This window comes from Bubalus kerabau, chromosome 2 (assembly GCF_029407905.1).
Source record: "Bubalus kerabau isolate K-KA32 ecotype Philippines breed swamp buffalo chromosome 2, PCC_UOA_SB_1v2, whole genome shotgun sequence".
Taxonomy (NCBI): Eukaryota; Metazoa; Chordata; class Mammalia; order Artiodactyla; family Bovidae; genus Bubalus; species Bubalus kerabau.
Genome location: NC_073625.1, coordinates 143,368,979 through 143,384,186, shown reverse-complemented (window position 1 = coordinate 143,384,186; position 15,208 = coordinate 143,368,979). Strand labels below are relative to the sequence as shown.

At 36.7% G+C, this 15,208-nt stretch overlaps 1 protein-coding gene and 2 non-coding genes across 5 annotated transcripts in view; 1 reads left to right on the top strand and 2 right to left on the bottom strand.

The window, feature by feature from the left end:
* Positions 1-15,208, top strand: part of PRKCI (protein kinase C iota) — a 71,270-nt gene that overhangs the window by 14,878 nt on the left and 41,184 nt on the right. The gene's annotated exons all lie outside the window — the stretch shown is intronic.
* On the bottom strand, positions 7,096-7,168 carry TRNAA-UGC (transfer RNA alanine (anticodon UGC)). The gene has a single exon. It is a non-coding gene; the product is annotated as a tRNA-Ala (tRNA).
* Positions 12,110-12,301, bottom strand: LOC129645201 (U2 spliceosomal RNA). The gene has a single exon (XR_008711283.1). It is a non-coding gene; the product is annotated as a U2 spliceosomal RNA (small nuclear RNA).

Sequence of the window (15,208 nt, the reverse complement as noted above, 5' to 3'; positions counted from 1 at the left end):
AAGCCATTGCAATGAGAAGCCATCACACCACAACCAGAGAGCATAGCCCCTACTTGCTGCAACTAAAGAAAAGCTGGCACAGTAACATAGACTCAGCACAGCCAAAATTAATTAATTAAATGAAAAAGTGATTGTGACAACCGTTATTTCAAAGGTGGTGGCAGAATTTATTTTTTTAATGTTATTTGGGTGTGCAGAGTCTTAGTTGGGGCACATGGCATCGTTAGTTGCTGCTTGCGATCTCTTGGGTGCAGCATGTGGGGTGTAGTTCCCTGAGCAGGGATCAAACTTGGGCCCCCTGCACTGGGAGCTGAGTCTTAACCACGGGACCACCAGGAAAGTCCTAGAAACTTAATTCTTTAATGACTTGTACACAGAAAGCATTTATTTTATATCTGTGTGCTGAGAAGGGATATTTTTTATCCTCAAACTTAACAAAAAACAAGTGTGACAGTCAACCCTGAATGCATAGGAGTCTCAGAATAAGAAAGAAACAGCATTCACATATGCCTGAAATATCTGCAAAGTTTGAACTAAACCTCTAACAGAGTAAAAGCTTTTGAAGGGGAGTAGGTGAGGGAAGAACCAGAAAGAAATAGAGAAAAAAGAAAGTATAAGACATAAAAAGGCATGAAGGTATGAAGAACATGGTATGTGGGGAAGGGCAATAATTCACTAAGTTGAAAGAATGGGGAGGCCTCCTCCTCTTGGTCCCATTATTGAACCTGAGTTGGAAGAGGCAAGTCTGATCTCAAAGTGAAAGTAAAAACGTTAGTCACACTTAGTCATGTCTGACTCTTTGCGACCTCATGGACTGTAGCCTGCCAGGATCCTCTGTGCATGGGATTCTCCAGGCAACAATAGTGGAGTGAGTTGCCATTCCCTTCTCCGGGGGATCTTCCCGATCCAGGGATCGAAGCTGGGTCTCCTGCATTGCAGGTGGATTCTTTACCATTTGAGCCACCAGGGAACAGAGGTAAAACCACTACCAGATCACCCCCAGCTGGCCACCACCAGAAGGAGGGGGGCCATGATCCAGAGGAACCAGCACAGTTGAGAACTCTGCTCTGAAACTACAGACGACATTTTAAGAGCACATTTTGAGAAATGGGCACACTGACAGATCAAGCAGTGATGAGAGACACCCAGACAAAACTTTCTAGGACTTTCAGTCTTATGACTTACTCCAGTGTTGAAGAGGTGGACGTGGCAATGAGTGCAGAACCACAGGAAGTTGCTGGGTGTTTGGTGAAACCAGGGAGCTGTTTCTGGAGGATTCTGTAAAGCCTAATGCTCTTTTGAAAGCAAAGAAAATTTTTGTTGATGGTATTAAAGAAGATGCAGAAGAATATGAGCAACTGCTTTGAAAAGTATGGCAAGATTGAAACTATAGAAGTTATGGAAGACAGGTAGAGTGGAGAAAAGAGAGGATTTGCTTTTGTAACTTTTTAAAAATATTTATTTACTTATTATTTGACTGCGTCGGGCCTGAGTTGCGGCATGGGGGATCTTTCATTTCGGTGCACAGACTCTGGTTGAGGCGTGTGAGCTCGGTAGTTGCAGGGTGTGGGCTTAGTTGCTTCTCGGCACGTGGGATCTTAGTTCCCTGACCAGGGATCAAACCTGCATCTCCTGTGTTGCAAGGTGGATTCTTAACCATTGGACCACCAGGGAAGTCCCTGCTTTTGTAACTTTTGATGATCATGACACAGTTGATAAAACTGGTGTTCAGAAATACCACTCTATTAATGGATGAGCTGTGACATGAAAAAGGCCCTTCCTAAACAAGAAACACAATCTGTGGATCACAAAGAGGTCATGAAGATGGATGTGGCAACTTTGTGGGTTGTGGTGGAAACTTTGGAGGTGGTGGAGTGTTTTTATACTTAATGTGTTAACCAGAAACCATGGAGGCCTAATTACACTAATGCTCCTTTTTAAAATATAGCTCCCCCTGCCAGCAAATAATTAAAATACTACTCAATTGCTATTCAGATCAGATGCTGATTATTCATAAGGGCTATTATTGCTGCCCCAAAAGGGCTTTATAAAAATTGAGATTTTATGTTAATTTACTTTAAAAAAAATGACTGCTGAGGGAGAGATGCTTAAGATAAAGCTAGTTTCTAAATTATTTTTTAAATCAGTTAATTTTCAAAATTAAGGATGGGGAGTGCTAAGGAACTTGGGCTAGATCCTTGCTACTTGAAGTACATTCTGTGGTACTTAGTAGAAAAGGGGGCTCTCCAGCCTCATCACTGAATCAGAATCTACATTTTAACAGGATCTACAGGTGAGCTGCATGAATATTACAGTTTGAGAAGCATAGGACTAGATCCCAGAAGGCTTTGCAAACCACATTAGCCTTTATTTTACATGATGGAATGTCACTGAAGTATAGTTGAAAGATGCCTGAATATGCTAGTTTTGTGTAATGGTTCTCAATTAATTGTAATACTCATGGAATTTAATCTTAAGGAATGGCATTTTAATTCAATATTTGGGGCTGGCTATTTCTGTATTCACTGATATGAAGAGCCCTGAAAAGATATTTTTCTAGCTTCAAGCTATGGATAAACTGAAGCCCATTCTCACTTTTTAAGACATTTTTTAAAGTTTCTCTAAAGTAATCCATGTTTACTGTTTGCGGGGGAAAAGTAGTAGAGATGATTATGAAATTTAAAAAATCTTCTGTTTGCCCTTTATCCTCTCTCTTCCCTCACCAGTCCTGGTCCTAAGGGAAGAAACCACAGCTTAGTGTATATCATTCTAGATATATCCTATGCATATATAAATATTCTTATTTCTATACATCACTAATAAACAGCTTATTTCACATAAAAAGAAATATATGCAAGCCAGTGAACTTTGATAATGAGTATTGGACATTGTTTCATTTCAGTATGCCTCACTTTATATCATTATCTTTTTTATAACCCTGTGAAATATTCCATATTGTAGATATTTCATGATTTTTTTAATCTTTGATTGATGGTCATTGGACTGTTTCGAGATTTTGGCTACTATATAATAAACGTTTTTATATGTAAATTTCTTCTGTTGTATGGGACTCTCTCAGTAGTAAATGCACACGGTATGCACATTGTAGATTTTGGTAGCTAGTGACAGTTTGCTGTCTAAGAAAGTTAAACCAGTTATGGCACAGCTACATTGAATGAGAACATCCCTTCACTCTTGCCTTCACCAGCCTCAGGTATTATGTCTTTAACATTTGGGCTCCAAAGTCACGGCAGATGGTGACTACAGCCATGAAACTAAAAGACGCTTGCTCCTTGGAAGGAAAGTTATGACCAACCTAGATAGCATATTAAAAAGCAGAGACATTACTTTGCCAACAAAGGTCCATCTAGTCAAGGCTATGGTTTTTCCAGTGGTTATGCATGGATGTGAGAGTTGGACTATAAAGAAAGCTGAGAGCCAAAGAATGAATGCTTTTGAACTGTGGTGTTGGAGAAGACTCTTGAGAGTCCCTTGGACTACAAGGAGATCCAACCAGTCTATCCTAAAGGAAATCAGTCCTGAATATTCATTGGAAGGACTGATGCTGAAGCTGAAAATCCAATACTTTGGCCACCTGGTGTGAAGAACTGACTCATTTGAAAAGACCCTGATGCTGGGAAAGATTGAAGGAGGGAGGAGAAGGGGATGACAGAAGATGAGATGGTTGGATGGCATCACTGACTCAATAGACATGAATTTGAGCAAGCTCCGGGAGTTGGTGATAGACAGGGAAGCCTGGCGTGCTGCAGTCCATGGAGTCAGAAAGAGTCGGACATAACCAAGCGACTGAACTGAACGTTTTTTAAATCTAATAAGTGAAATTCTAGCTTTGTATTTTATATTTTGTACTATTTAAGAGTCAGACTGAGTTTTCTCATCTATTCAACTACTTTTTGACCTTCTCTATCTGATCTGATCTGATCTAAAGGTTTGTTTAAATATTGTTAATTATAAATGATGTGGATATTTCATAATACGTCTTCAGCCTGAAAATGAAACTGTATAATTTAGCACAGTGCATAGAATATAGCTAGCATAGAGAATTCCCTGGGGGTCCAGTGGTTAGGACTTGGCGCTTTCATTGCATGGCCTGGATTCAATTCCTGGTCAGGGAACTGTGATCCCCTCAGCCATACAGCGTGGCCAAGAAAAAAGGAAAAGCAAAAGAAAAATATAGTTAGTATCAATATACTGTTTCTTACCCAAGTCAGTGTTATTTTAGTCCTGTTTTGATCATTTCTTTTTATTTATTCACCATGTAGTGCTTTTGCATTCAGTGATTTTCAAACTGTAGTGCATATAGAAGTCACTATATAATGTGGGTTGTTTGTTTTTTTTTAAGACGTATATTTATTTTATCTATTTTGGCCATGCTGCACAGCTTGTGGGATCTTAATTCCCCAACCAGGGATTGAACTGGGGCCCTCAGCAATGAACGCAGGGAGTCCTAACCACTGGACCACTGAGGAATTCCCTAGATAATGCATTTTCTTTAAAAGAAGTTGGTTTTAGGACTTCCCTGGCAGTCCAGTGCTTAAGAATCCAAGCTTCCACTGCAGGGGACACAGGTTCAATCCCTGGTCAGAGAACTAGGATCCAGCATGCCAGGTGATGTGCCCCCAGAAATAAATAAAAAAACCAATAAATGAATGAAATTGGTTTAGAGCCATCCATTTTAAATGGTCTTGGTACCTTTATACTTTGTATCATCTTTGCCTGGAGAGTTCTTTTCCAAGATTGTCACATGGTTGTCTCTTTCTTGTCATTCAGGTCTTAATTCAGATGTTGTGTTCTTCAAGAACCCCTGTTTTTCTTCTGAACCCCTATTCACTTTGTATCTTGTTTGTGTAGACTATAAGCTCCATGAAAGCAGAGATCCTGGCTTTTTTGTGGAGTTCCAGTGTCTAGAGCAGTACTCAGTAATCAGTTCAGTTTAGTTCAGTCACTCAGTCGTGTCCGACTCTTTGCAACCCCGTGGACTGCAGCACACCAGGCCTCCCTGTCCATCACCAACTCCCGGAGTTTACTCAAACTCATGTCCATTGAGTCAGTGATGCCATCCAACCATCTCATCCTCTGTCATCCCCTTTTCCTCCCCCCTTCAATTTTTCCCAGCATCAGGACCTTTTCAGATGAGTCAGTTCTACACATCAGGTAGCCAAAGTATTGGAGTTTTCAGCTTCAGCATCAGTCCTTCCAATGAATATTCAGGACTGATTTCCTTTAGGATGGACTGGTTGGATCTCCTTGCAGTCCAAGGGATTCTTAAGAGTCTTCTCCAACACCACAGTTCAAAAGCATCAATTCTTCGGTGCTCAGCTTTCTTTATAGTCCAACTCTCACATCCATACATGACTACTGGAGAAACCATACCCTTGACTAGACGGACCTTTGTTAGCAAAGTAATGTCTCTGCTTTTTAATATGCTATCTAGGTTGGTCATAACTTTCCTTCCAAGGAGCAAGCGTCTTTTAATTTCATGGCTGCAATCACCATCTGCAGTGACTTTGGAGACCCCCAAAATAAAGTCTCTCACTATTTATAGCATGCTGAAAGAATATTTGTAAATTGTACAAAGGGTGGTAGCAAGCCTTTCCAGGGTTAGTTTTATATCACTTATTAGAGATTTAAGCATTGGGAGTTGCAGTGTATTCTGCTTTTTCTTAACCTAATAGTGTATTTTAATTAAAGGAGTCACATAGTAAATTAAATTAGGTCTTTGATGAAACAGTCTTATCCTTTTATAGTATAACTCATAGTTCTTTCTCCCTAAATAATTATTAAGTGCCCTAATTTTCCAGGGAAATCTATAAAACTGTAGCCTTTGCCTCATTCAAATAAAAGGTTTAACTTTTCATTAAGGTCTGTTGATTCCCCTATCATCCTTCTTACCCTGATTAATTCTGATACCTGTCTTTTCTTAATTTAGGCCTACAGAGCCAGTAGTAATTATTCTTAAGTTCCTTGCAATTATTTTTCAGTTGTAATTTTTCCCCTTTATTTTTAATCATGTAGGTATTAGGGCATTCTTACATGGAGAAAAAATTTTCTCTAGGATCAGTGGAAGACAAGACTATAATTTGATTTCTCTGGTTTATTAGAGTCATTGTTCTAGAAACTAAACGTTTGATTGTGGGATTTTATATCAGATCAAATAAGGATCACACGCTTACTTCATTTCTTTAAATAGACTGATGACAGCTGCTTTTTTTCTTTGTCTTCAAAGCCAGTTTTACTGATTTGTTTTGATGTGCATGTAGAAAAGCTGGTTTGCTTAATCTAACTAAACATTTTAGAATGAATAGTAGTTTTGTAATAGTCATATCCTGGTTCTCATATGCAGTGAGAGTGTGGGACAGGAAGTAATAAATGTGGCTTTTAATTCCTTATATGTGTGACTGTTTTTCCTTAAGGATGTACTTTATTGCCTTTTTTTGTTTTTTTTTGGTGGCACGGCCCAGCTTGCGGATCTCAGTTCCCTGACCAGAAACTGAACCCGGATCCATGGCAGTGAAACCCCAGGTCTTTACCACTGGACTGCCAGGGAATTCCCAAGGATGTACTTTAAAAATATTACAACCTAATATTAAGTATTTTCTAAATTTCTAGTTCTATAAATTCTAATTTATTCAGGGTCTGATTACCTGATTTAAATTTAACAGTGTCACTTCTCTTTTACTGGAAACTAGTTAACTCCTGTCACTAGCTTTTGGGTATTCTGTTTCTTATTAAAGTTTTTATTGAGAGTAATGCATGCTTTTTTAACAAAAATATTGACTTCTTTGAAGAAAAAAGTATCTCTGGGGATTTTCAAATCTCCAAAAATAGCTGCTATGAACAAATCAATGTCTCTTTTTCTGAGAATATACAACTCGAATGGATAGGGTAACAATTTTTTTCTATCTTACAAATAGACTAATATTATACAAACTGTTATTTCTTTTTTAAAAAATATGTACTTATTTGGCTGCGCCAAGTCTTACTTGTAGCTCTCAGAATCTTTGATCTTCATTGTAGCATGTGGGATTTTTAGTTCCAGCGTGTGAACTCTTAATTATGGCATATGGGATCTAGTTCCCTGACCAGGAATCGAACCCAGGCCCCTTGCATTGCAAGTACAGAGTCTTAGCCACTGGACCACCAGGGAAGTTCCCTACAAGCTGTTATTTAACCTGCTTTTCACTTAGCATCTTGTAAGTGTACCATCTCTTTTCATACAAGTGCAAATAGATATATCTTATTCTTCTTAAAGCCTGTATATATATAGTATTATATAATAATCCTATTTTGATGAATATTTGGATTGTTTGCAGTTTAATTGTCAAAAATTTTGGTGCAGTAAATACCTTTGTGCCTGTATTTTTGGAACAGTTATACTATATTATCTGTAAAGTCCCTAAAATGAAATGTGTCCTTGATGATAAATTGACCTCCAAAGGAGTAAATATTGTACCCCTTGTTATACTTTCACCAGTGGCATTTGTGAACTTCTTTTCCTCACACCCCGTAAAAGACTATGTGAGGGAAAAAGCTGAAATGTAATTGATTTGCAAAGAGTGGGAGAAGGTGTTTTTTGGATATAGTTCTTCAATTCACATCCTGTTGGCTTCAATAGGTGAGATTCACGGAAACTTAAAATGAGAATAATTGTCCTTTGACACAAAGAGTATGGAATATTTCTGAATTCTGGATTAAACATCTTGCATTATAAAATCTGATATATTCACAGAGAGAAAATAGAGTGCCAGAGTTTAACAGAACCACACTGAGAATGGGAAGAAACATATTTCTCTTATGTGATATTTTCCAAACATCTCTAGTCTGGTGTAATTTTAGCTGATATGTTAAGAACTAAAATAGTAAATCATTCTTCATACTTTTTCTTTATCAGAAAAAAACAGTGAGTGAAAACTTTTTGACTGAATGTATATTCAGTGTAACTTCAGTTATTTAGATAGCAGTATTGTGATTCCAAACCTGAAAATTAAAAATTGAAAATCAATATAAATAAGTAAAAATATCCAAGTACCTCTGAGCAGACCTTGTTTTGTAACTGGTATTTTTCCTTCTGCTTGGAGGACTTCTTGTACTGGAGAACATTTCTGTATTGGAGGTTTACTGGTAATGAATTCTTTTAGCTTTTCCATACCTTTGTTTCTTCTTTAAAAATTTCTTCATTGAGGTATAATTAAAATACAATAAACTGTACATATTCTAAGCATACTGTTTGATGAATTTTGTCACCATGGAAACCATCATGGGAAGCAAGGTAGAGAACATGTCTGTTATCTCCAAATGTTCCTTGTGCTCTGCAATTCCTCACTCCTATTCCTCCATTCCAGGCAACTAATGATACTAATAATCTGCTCTCTGTTCCTATAGATTAGTTTCCATTTTCTAGGGTTTTATAGGGACAGAATCATACAACATGTGCCTCTTTTTTTTTGAGAGCAGGTGTCTGGCTTCTTTCACTCAGCATAATTATTGATTCTTGTGTTGTATGTGTCAGTAATTCATTTCTTTTTATTGCCAAGTGGTATTCCAACATGTGGATGTACCATAATTTGTTTTTCTATTCATCTATTGATGGACACTGAGGTTGTCTCTAGTTTGGGGCTATTATAAATAATAGTTTATAATAAACTATTTATAAATAAAAGTGTTGTGGCAGTCACATACAAGTCTTTAAATGGATATATGTTTCCTTTTCTCTTGGGTAAATACTTAAAAGTGGAATGGCTGGATCGTATGGTAGATAGTTATATATGCTTTGGTAAAAATAAAATAGGAAAAGAAAAATTTGAAGAGGAGGTGAGGTGAGGTGCTACATTCCAGGCATGTTCTCAGGCAGATGGTTTCTGGAAAGGGGTTTATATGGAAGTTGAAGAAGAGGGTGCCTTTAATAAACTGTCTAGCATGGTAGTCCCTGGAAAGTCTTCCTGTGCTCACAGGGGTAGAGGATCCCATGAGAAGATAGCTAACTTTAAGAAATCCCGAGCAGTTCTCTCAGCTCTGGCCTCTGCCCCAGCTCCATGCTCCAGACATTGTGCCCGGTAAATTCTGGCTACTGTTTATATACCAGGCTGTGGTGCTGCCTGAGAGGCAAAAGGATCAGGCTGGGACCCACCTCAGAGAAACCCCTTGGAGTGGTGGAGTGGAGATGTGTTGAGAGTTGAACGAGGAAGGACATAGGAGCCCAGTAGGGCACCAGGGCTCCCAGACATGCTCTGCTTTCTGAGAGCGTGTGTCCTTCTTGTTGGCATCCCCATCTCCAATTGCGTTGTCTTCCTTCCCTCTGTAAGAGGCAGCTACTATCATAGGACAAGTTTATAGTCTAAGCTGTTTTCTTACTCCTATCCCACCATCCCCAAGCAACCACTAATCTTTCATTATTATACATATATATATATATGACAAAGTATAGTGCTTTTATCTACTTTTGTTTTTTATTTTAACTTTATTTTTCTTGACCAGGCTGCACACTTTGAATGATCTTGATTTCCTGACCAAGCATTGAACCTGGCCCCCACCCTCCTAACCCCCGACCCCTGGCAGTGAAAGTGCTGAGCCTTAACTACTGGACTGCCAGGGAATTCCCTTTATAGGCTTTTAAATTCATATCAGTGGTGTTATTCAGCACTTTTTTTTTTTTATATATATATAATTTATTGAAGTATAATTACTTACAATGTTTCAGGTATACAGAAAGGTGATTCAGTTATACAAATATATATATATACATATATATATATACACACAAATATATATATATATACACAAATATATACACATATATATACAAATATATATATGTATACAAATATATACATATACATATACAAATGTATATGTATGTATACAAATATATACATATACATATACAAATGTATATGTATGTATACAAATATATACATATACATATACAAATGTATATGTATGTATACAAATATATACATATATATATATACAAACATATATATACAAATTTAAAACCCTTTATAGGCTTTTAAATTCATATCAGTGGTGTTATTCAGCACGTTTTTTTTTTATATATATAATTTATTGAAGTATAATTACTTACAATGTTTCAGGTATACAGAAAGGTGATTCAGTTATACAAATATACATATATTGTTTTTGAAATTATTTTCCATCATAGGTTATTACAAGATTTTTTTTTTTTTTGGTATATGTTTTCTTTTTTTTTACTTTATAATATTGTATTGGTTTTGCCATACATCAACATGCATCCGCCACGGGTGTACACGTGTTCCCCATCCTGAACCCCCCCTCCCACCTCCCTCCCCATACCATCCCTCTGGGTCATCCCAGTGCACCAGCCCCAAGCTTCCTGTATCTTGCATCGAACCTGGACTGGTGATTCATTTCACATATGATATTATACATGTTTTAATGCCATTCTCCCAAATCATCCCCCCCCCCACAGAGTCCAAAAGACTGTTCTATACATCAGTGTCTCTTTTACTGTCTCGCATACAGGGTTGTCGTTACCATCTTTCTAAATTCCATATATATGCATTAGTATACTGTACTGGTGTTTTTCTTTCTGGCTTACTTCACTCTGTATAATAGGCTCCAGTTTCATCCACCTCATTAGAACTGATTCAAATGTATTCTTTTTAATGGCTGAGTAATACTCCATTGTGTATATGGACCACAGCTTTCTTATCCATTCATCTGCTGATGGACATCTAGGTTGCTTCCATGTCCTGGCTATTATAAACAGTGCTGTGATGAACATTGGGGTACACGTGTCTCTTCAATTCTGGTTTCCTCGGTGTGTATGCCCAGCAGTGGGATTGCTGGGTCGTATGGCAGCAGCACGTATTTTGAAACTTTCCTCCCCCTCTTTTTTCCTAGGCCTTATGGCTTGAGGTCTATTCTAGTATATTCCTTTTTTTTTTAATTGTGCCAAACTGTATATAATATAAAATTTTGCCATTTGACCTTTTAAAAGTGTACAGTTCAGTGACATTTAAGCACATTCAGAATGTCATGCAACCATTCTCACTACTCACTTCCAGAACTTTTTAATCATCGCAAACAAAACCTCTATACCCATCAAGCAATTACTCTCCTCCTCCAGTTCCTGGTAATAACCTCTCTTATACTTCCTCTGTCTATGAATTTGCCTTTCTGTCTCAACAAGTTTCTCTATGAATTTGCCTCTAGATCACCTTTGTTTTTGAAAAATAATTTTGCTGGTTAAATTGTAGGTTGATAATTTTTTTCCACTCAGTACACTGTTTCGTACGCTTGCATTGTTTCTGATGCAGAATCTGCTGTTATCTTTATCTGTGTTTCTCTGTATGTGATATATCTCTTTGACTGCTTTTAAGATTCTTCTTTTTATTGCTGGATGAAGCAATTTGATAATTATAGGCCTTAGTTTAGTTTTCTTTATGTTTCTTGTCTTGTATGCATTTTGTATAGTTGATCTACTTGGATCCATGGATTTATAGTTTTCATCAAATTTGGAAAAATTTTGGCCAGATTCCTCTTTCAGGGACTCCAGTTACATGTATAGTAGGCTTCTTCAACTTGTCATAAAGCTCACTGATGCTCTGTTCTTTTTTTTTTTTTTCCTTTTTCTGTCTTTTTTTCTGCATTTCATTCTGTATAGTTCTGTTGCTGTGTTTTCAAGTTCACCAGTCTTTTCTCCTGTGATATCTAATCTGCCACTTATTCCCTCTAAAGCATATTTCATATCAGACATTGTAGCATTATTTCTAGACATTAAATTTGGGTGTTTTAAGAATATCTTCCGTATATACTTATCATGCTTTGCTTCTGAACCTTTCAGATATAATAACTTTTAATGTCCTTGTCTTCAAGTTCTTTTATTGGTGTCAGTTTGGGGTCACTTTCAATTGACCTTTCTCCTGTTACGGGTCATATTTTCCTGCTTCTTCACATGCGTGGTTTTAGTTTATCAGATTCTGGACATTGTGACTTTTGCCTTATTGGATGTTGAATATGTTTGTGTTTATATGAAAGTTTCTGATTTTTGTTCTGAGATGCATTTAAGTTACTTGGAAATAGCTGATCCTTCATTGCTTGATTTCCAATATCTTGAACCACTTTTTTGTCATTAATTTTTTTTTTTTTGATGCGTGGAGTGGATGGAGCAAGCTCCTATTCCAACTCCCTGCTCCAAAAATCCATTTAATATATTGTCCTCAGATAGAGGACGTATCAGATATTAAACTGATAAGAACAGATACTACACTTGATCTTAGCCAAAAGGCCGAGAAGCGATTTTGTCATTAATTTTGTCTAATTTTTCTTTTGTTTTAGGTGGAAGGTTAAATCCAGTTCTTGTTAGTTTATCTTCTCCAGAAGTGGAAGTTGAGGGTGTGTAGCTTGATAGGAGAGTACATACTTCTGGAACCACTGATTTCCACCTCCCAGAAAAAGGAAGCAAGAAACCAGAAGTCTATTAATATCTGTGACTGGGCCTAATAGTGAAAGGATGACCACCTAAATACCATAGTATTCTTGGAAAATTTTTGCAAGTCTTCATTTTAAGCAGTGTAGCCATTTAGAGTAGGGGGTGCCCTGACTTTCATAAGTGGCGTACAGTGTCTTGAACCCAGTATTCAGAAGCGAGGGGTGAGGGGGAGAGTGGTAACATCTTGGTGGGAACAGTGAGTGAATCTGTAAATCTATGTCAGGCTCCAAGATCAAGAACAGTGTGGTGGTGCTATCTCAGGCAATATTAAAGGTTGCCAGCTTTGGTTTTAGGCTATGTTGGTTCTTTCTGACATGTAGCACTGAATTCAGCCATATGCTAAAATATCTAATATAGCTAGTGTTATATTCCTGTCTCATGTTCTATACCTCGTGAAGTTATCTCATAAATAATTGAATCTTGCATATTTACCAAACACTTTGAGCTTCCCTGCTCTAATTTCTTTGTTTTAATAGGTGAAAAGGAAATGTAGATGCACTGAAAAAAGAGCAGGCCTGCTGACTAATATACAGATTTTATTACACTGAAATTCATTAAATTGAGCTGATCTCACTCTAGGTATTTGCCTGTTTTAGGATATGAATTTGGACTTTAGTAACTGAGTGGGCCTTGGAAAATAGCTTTCTGTCTCATCTTTGTTTCATGATGACTAGGCATGGAATGTTTTACTTCTGAGTTACATGTGCTGCTTTATCAGGCATTAAGCAACTGGCCTGAAAAGGTAATACCTGAACCAAAAACATTCAATCCAATAAAAACAAAGTAGATTTGAGTATACACAGTGTCAGTGATTAACACTTACTTTCACACTTCCTTGTGGTTATTCAAAAGCATCCATCACTAGGTACATACTGAAAGCAGGTACTTGACCTGACTTAGATTTCAACCAACAGCAAGCAGATACTGGCATAGCAAGAAAACTGTCTAGCAGAAGGGTAAGACTGACTTTTAAAAATATGGTTATTTTACCTTTAAAAATTATTAATTCCACTCATGGCTTTTAATCAAGGTGCATTAATAAAAGCCACACCTATAATGAACTAAGCATTCTATGAGTCACTTTTAATATAAGATCTTTAGTTTTCCCATTGTCCTTGCAATACAGGTAATAGCCCTTGTTTTAACATAGGAGAAAATGAAAGCTTAAAGAAGTAACTTTGCTGAAATCATGCAAGAGTGACGGGATTTGGAGTCTGGGAGAGAATCTGTGTGTGAAGCACTGTAGGACATGTCTTTGGGAGATTTTTGATGCTTTTTAAAGACCTTTTATAAGGACTCAGGCATTTCCTAGTAACATAATTTATTGTATATGATTTATCTCAGTTCCCTCACCTGGAAAATTAGAAATGAAGCATTAATTATGTTTCAGATTCATTCTGTTTCTAGAATTCTTTGACTATTTCATTATTTGGAATTAATTTAGTCAACTGGTTTGTTTTTCATTTTTTTAAAACTGGCTTATTTGTCTAACTGGTAGAATAATTTGCATACTTACTGAAATGTGAAGTTTTCTTACTCTCTTTTACGTTGCTTTTCTATTTTTTAAACTTTGACCTGCACTTAAATATACTTCTGTAGAAGCAAGTTATTTTTTAAAACCTATATTTAAAATGGAATATAATTATATGACTTTCACTTTCATGTGTATGGCAAATTAGGAGAAATTTAAATAACTGAGAAAGTGAGTCTGTATAAAAGAATTACTTTAGTTCTTTGAGACAAGTGAAAACAAACTTTGCTTTTGGACTAGAATATTAACTTGTTATTGGATTCACTTTTATAAAAATGCTACACTAAATTTTTTTAACAGCTTTATTGAGAAATAATTTATCATTTAAAATGTACAATTCAGTGTTTTTTACTGTATTTGTGCAGAAAGTTGTGCAGCCATCACCACAATCAATTTTATAACATTTCATCACTCAAATAAGAAACTCCATGCTCATGAGCAGTTACTGTCTTCCCCAGGCTCCTACCCCTAGAGTTCCCAGACCTAGATAACCACGAATCTACTTCTTGTTTCTACAGATTTGCCTAATCTAGACATGATATATAAAGCATCAATACTTTATCCTTTTTTAATGACTGATTAATAGTTCATTGTATGGATACCACATTTTATTTATCCATTCATCAATTGGTTGACATTTGGGTTATTTCTATTCTTTGGCTATTATGAGTAATGCTGCTATTAATATTTGGTTACAACTTTTTGTGTGGGCATATGTTTTCATATCTCTTGGATGTATATCTAGGAGTGGAATTGCTGTGTCATATGGTAACTGTGTTCAAGTTTTTGAGGAACTATCAACTGTTTTCCAAAGCAGCAGTACCATTTTACATTCCTACTGGCAGTGGATAAGGATTCCAGTTTCTCTGCATCCTCACCAACACAGATGAACCTTGAAAACATTCCAAGCAAAAATATCTAGATATAAAAGACCACATATTTTGTGATTCCACTGATATGAAATGTCCAGAGAAGGCAAAACTATAGAGACTGAAAGTAATCAATCGCTGGTTGCCTAGGTCTGACAGCTGGAGGAGAGGTTGGGGGGAAATGGGGAGTGATTACTATTTAATTGGAAGTGGGTTTTTTTGAGGTGGGGTTAGGGCTAGTGTTATGATTGTTTGGATATTTTATAGTGAGTTTTTGTCAGTTTTTATGGGTTTATAATGATATTATGAATATAT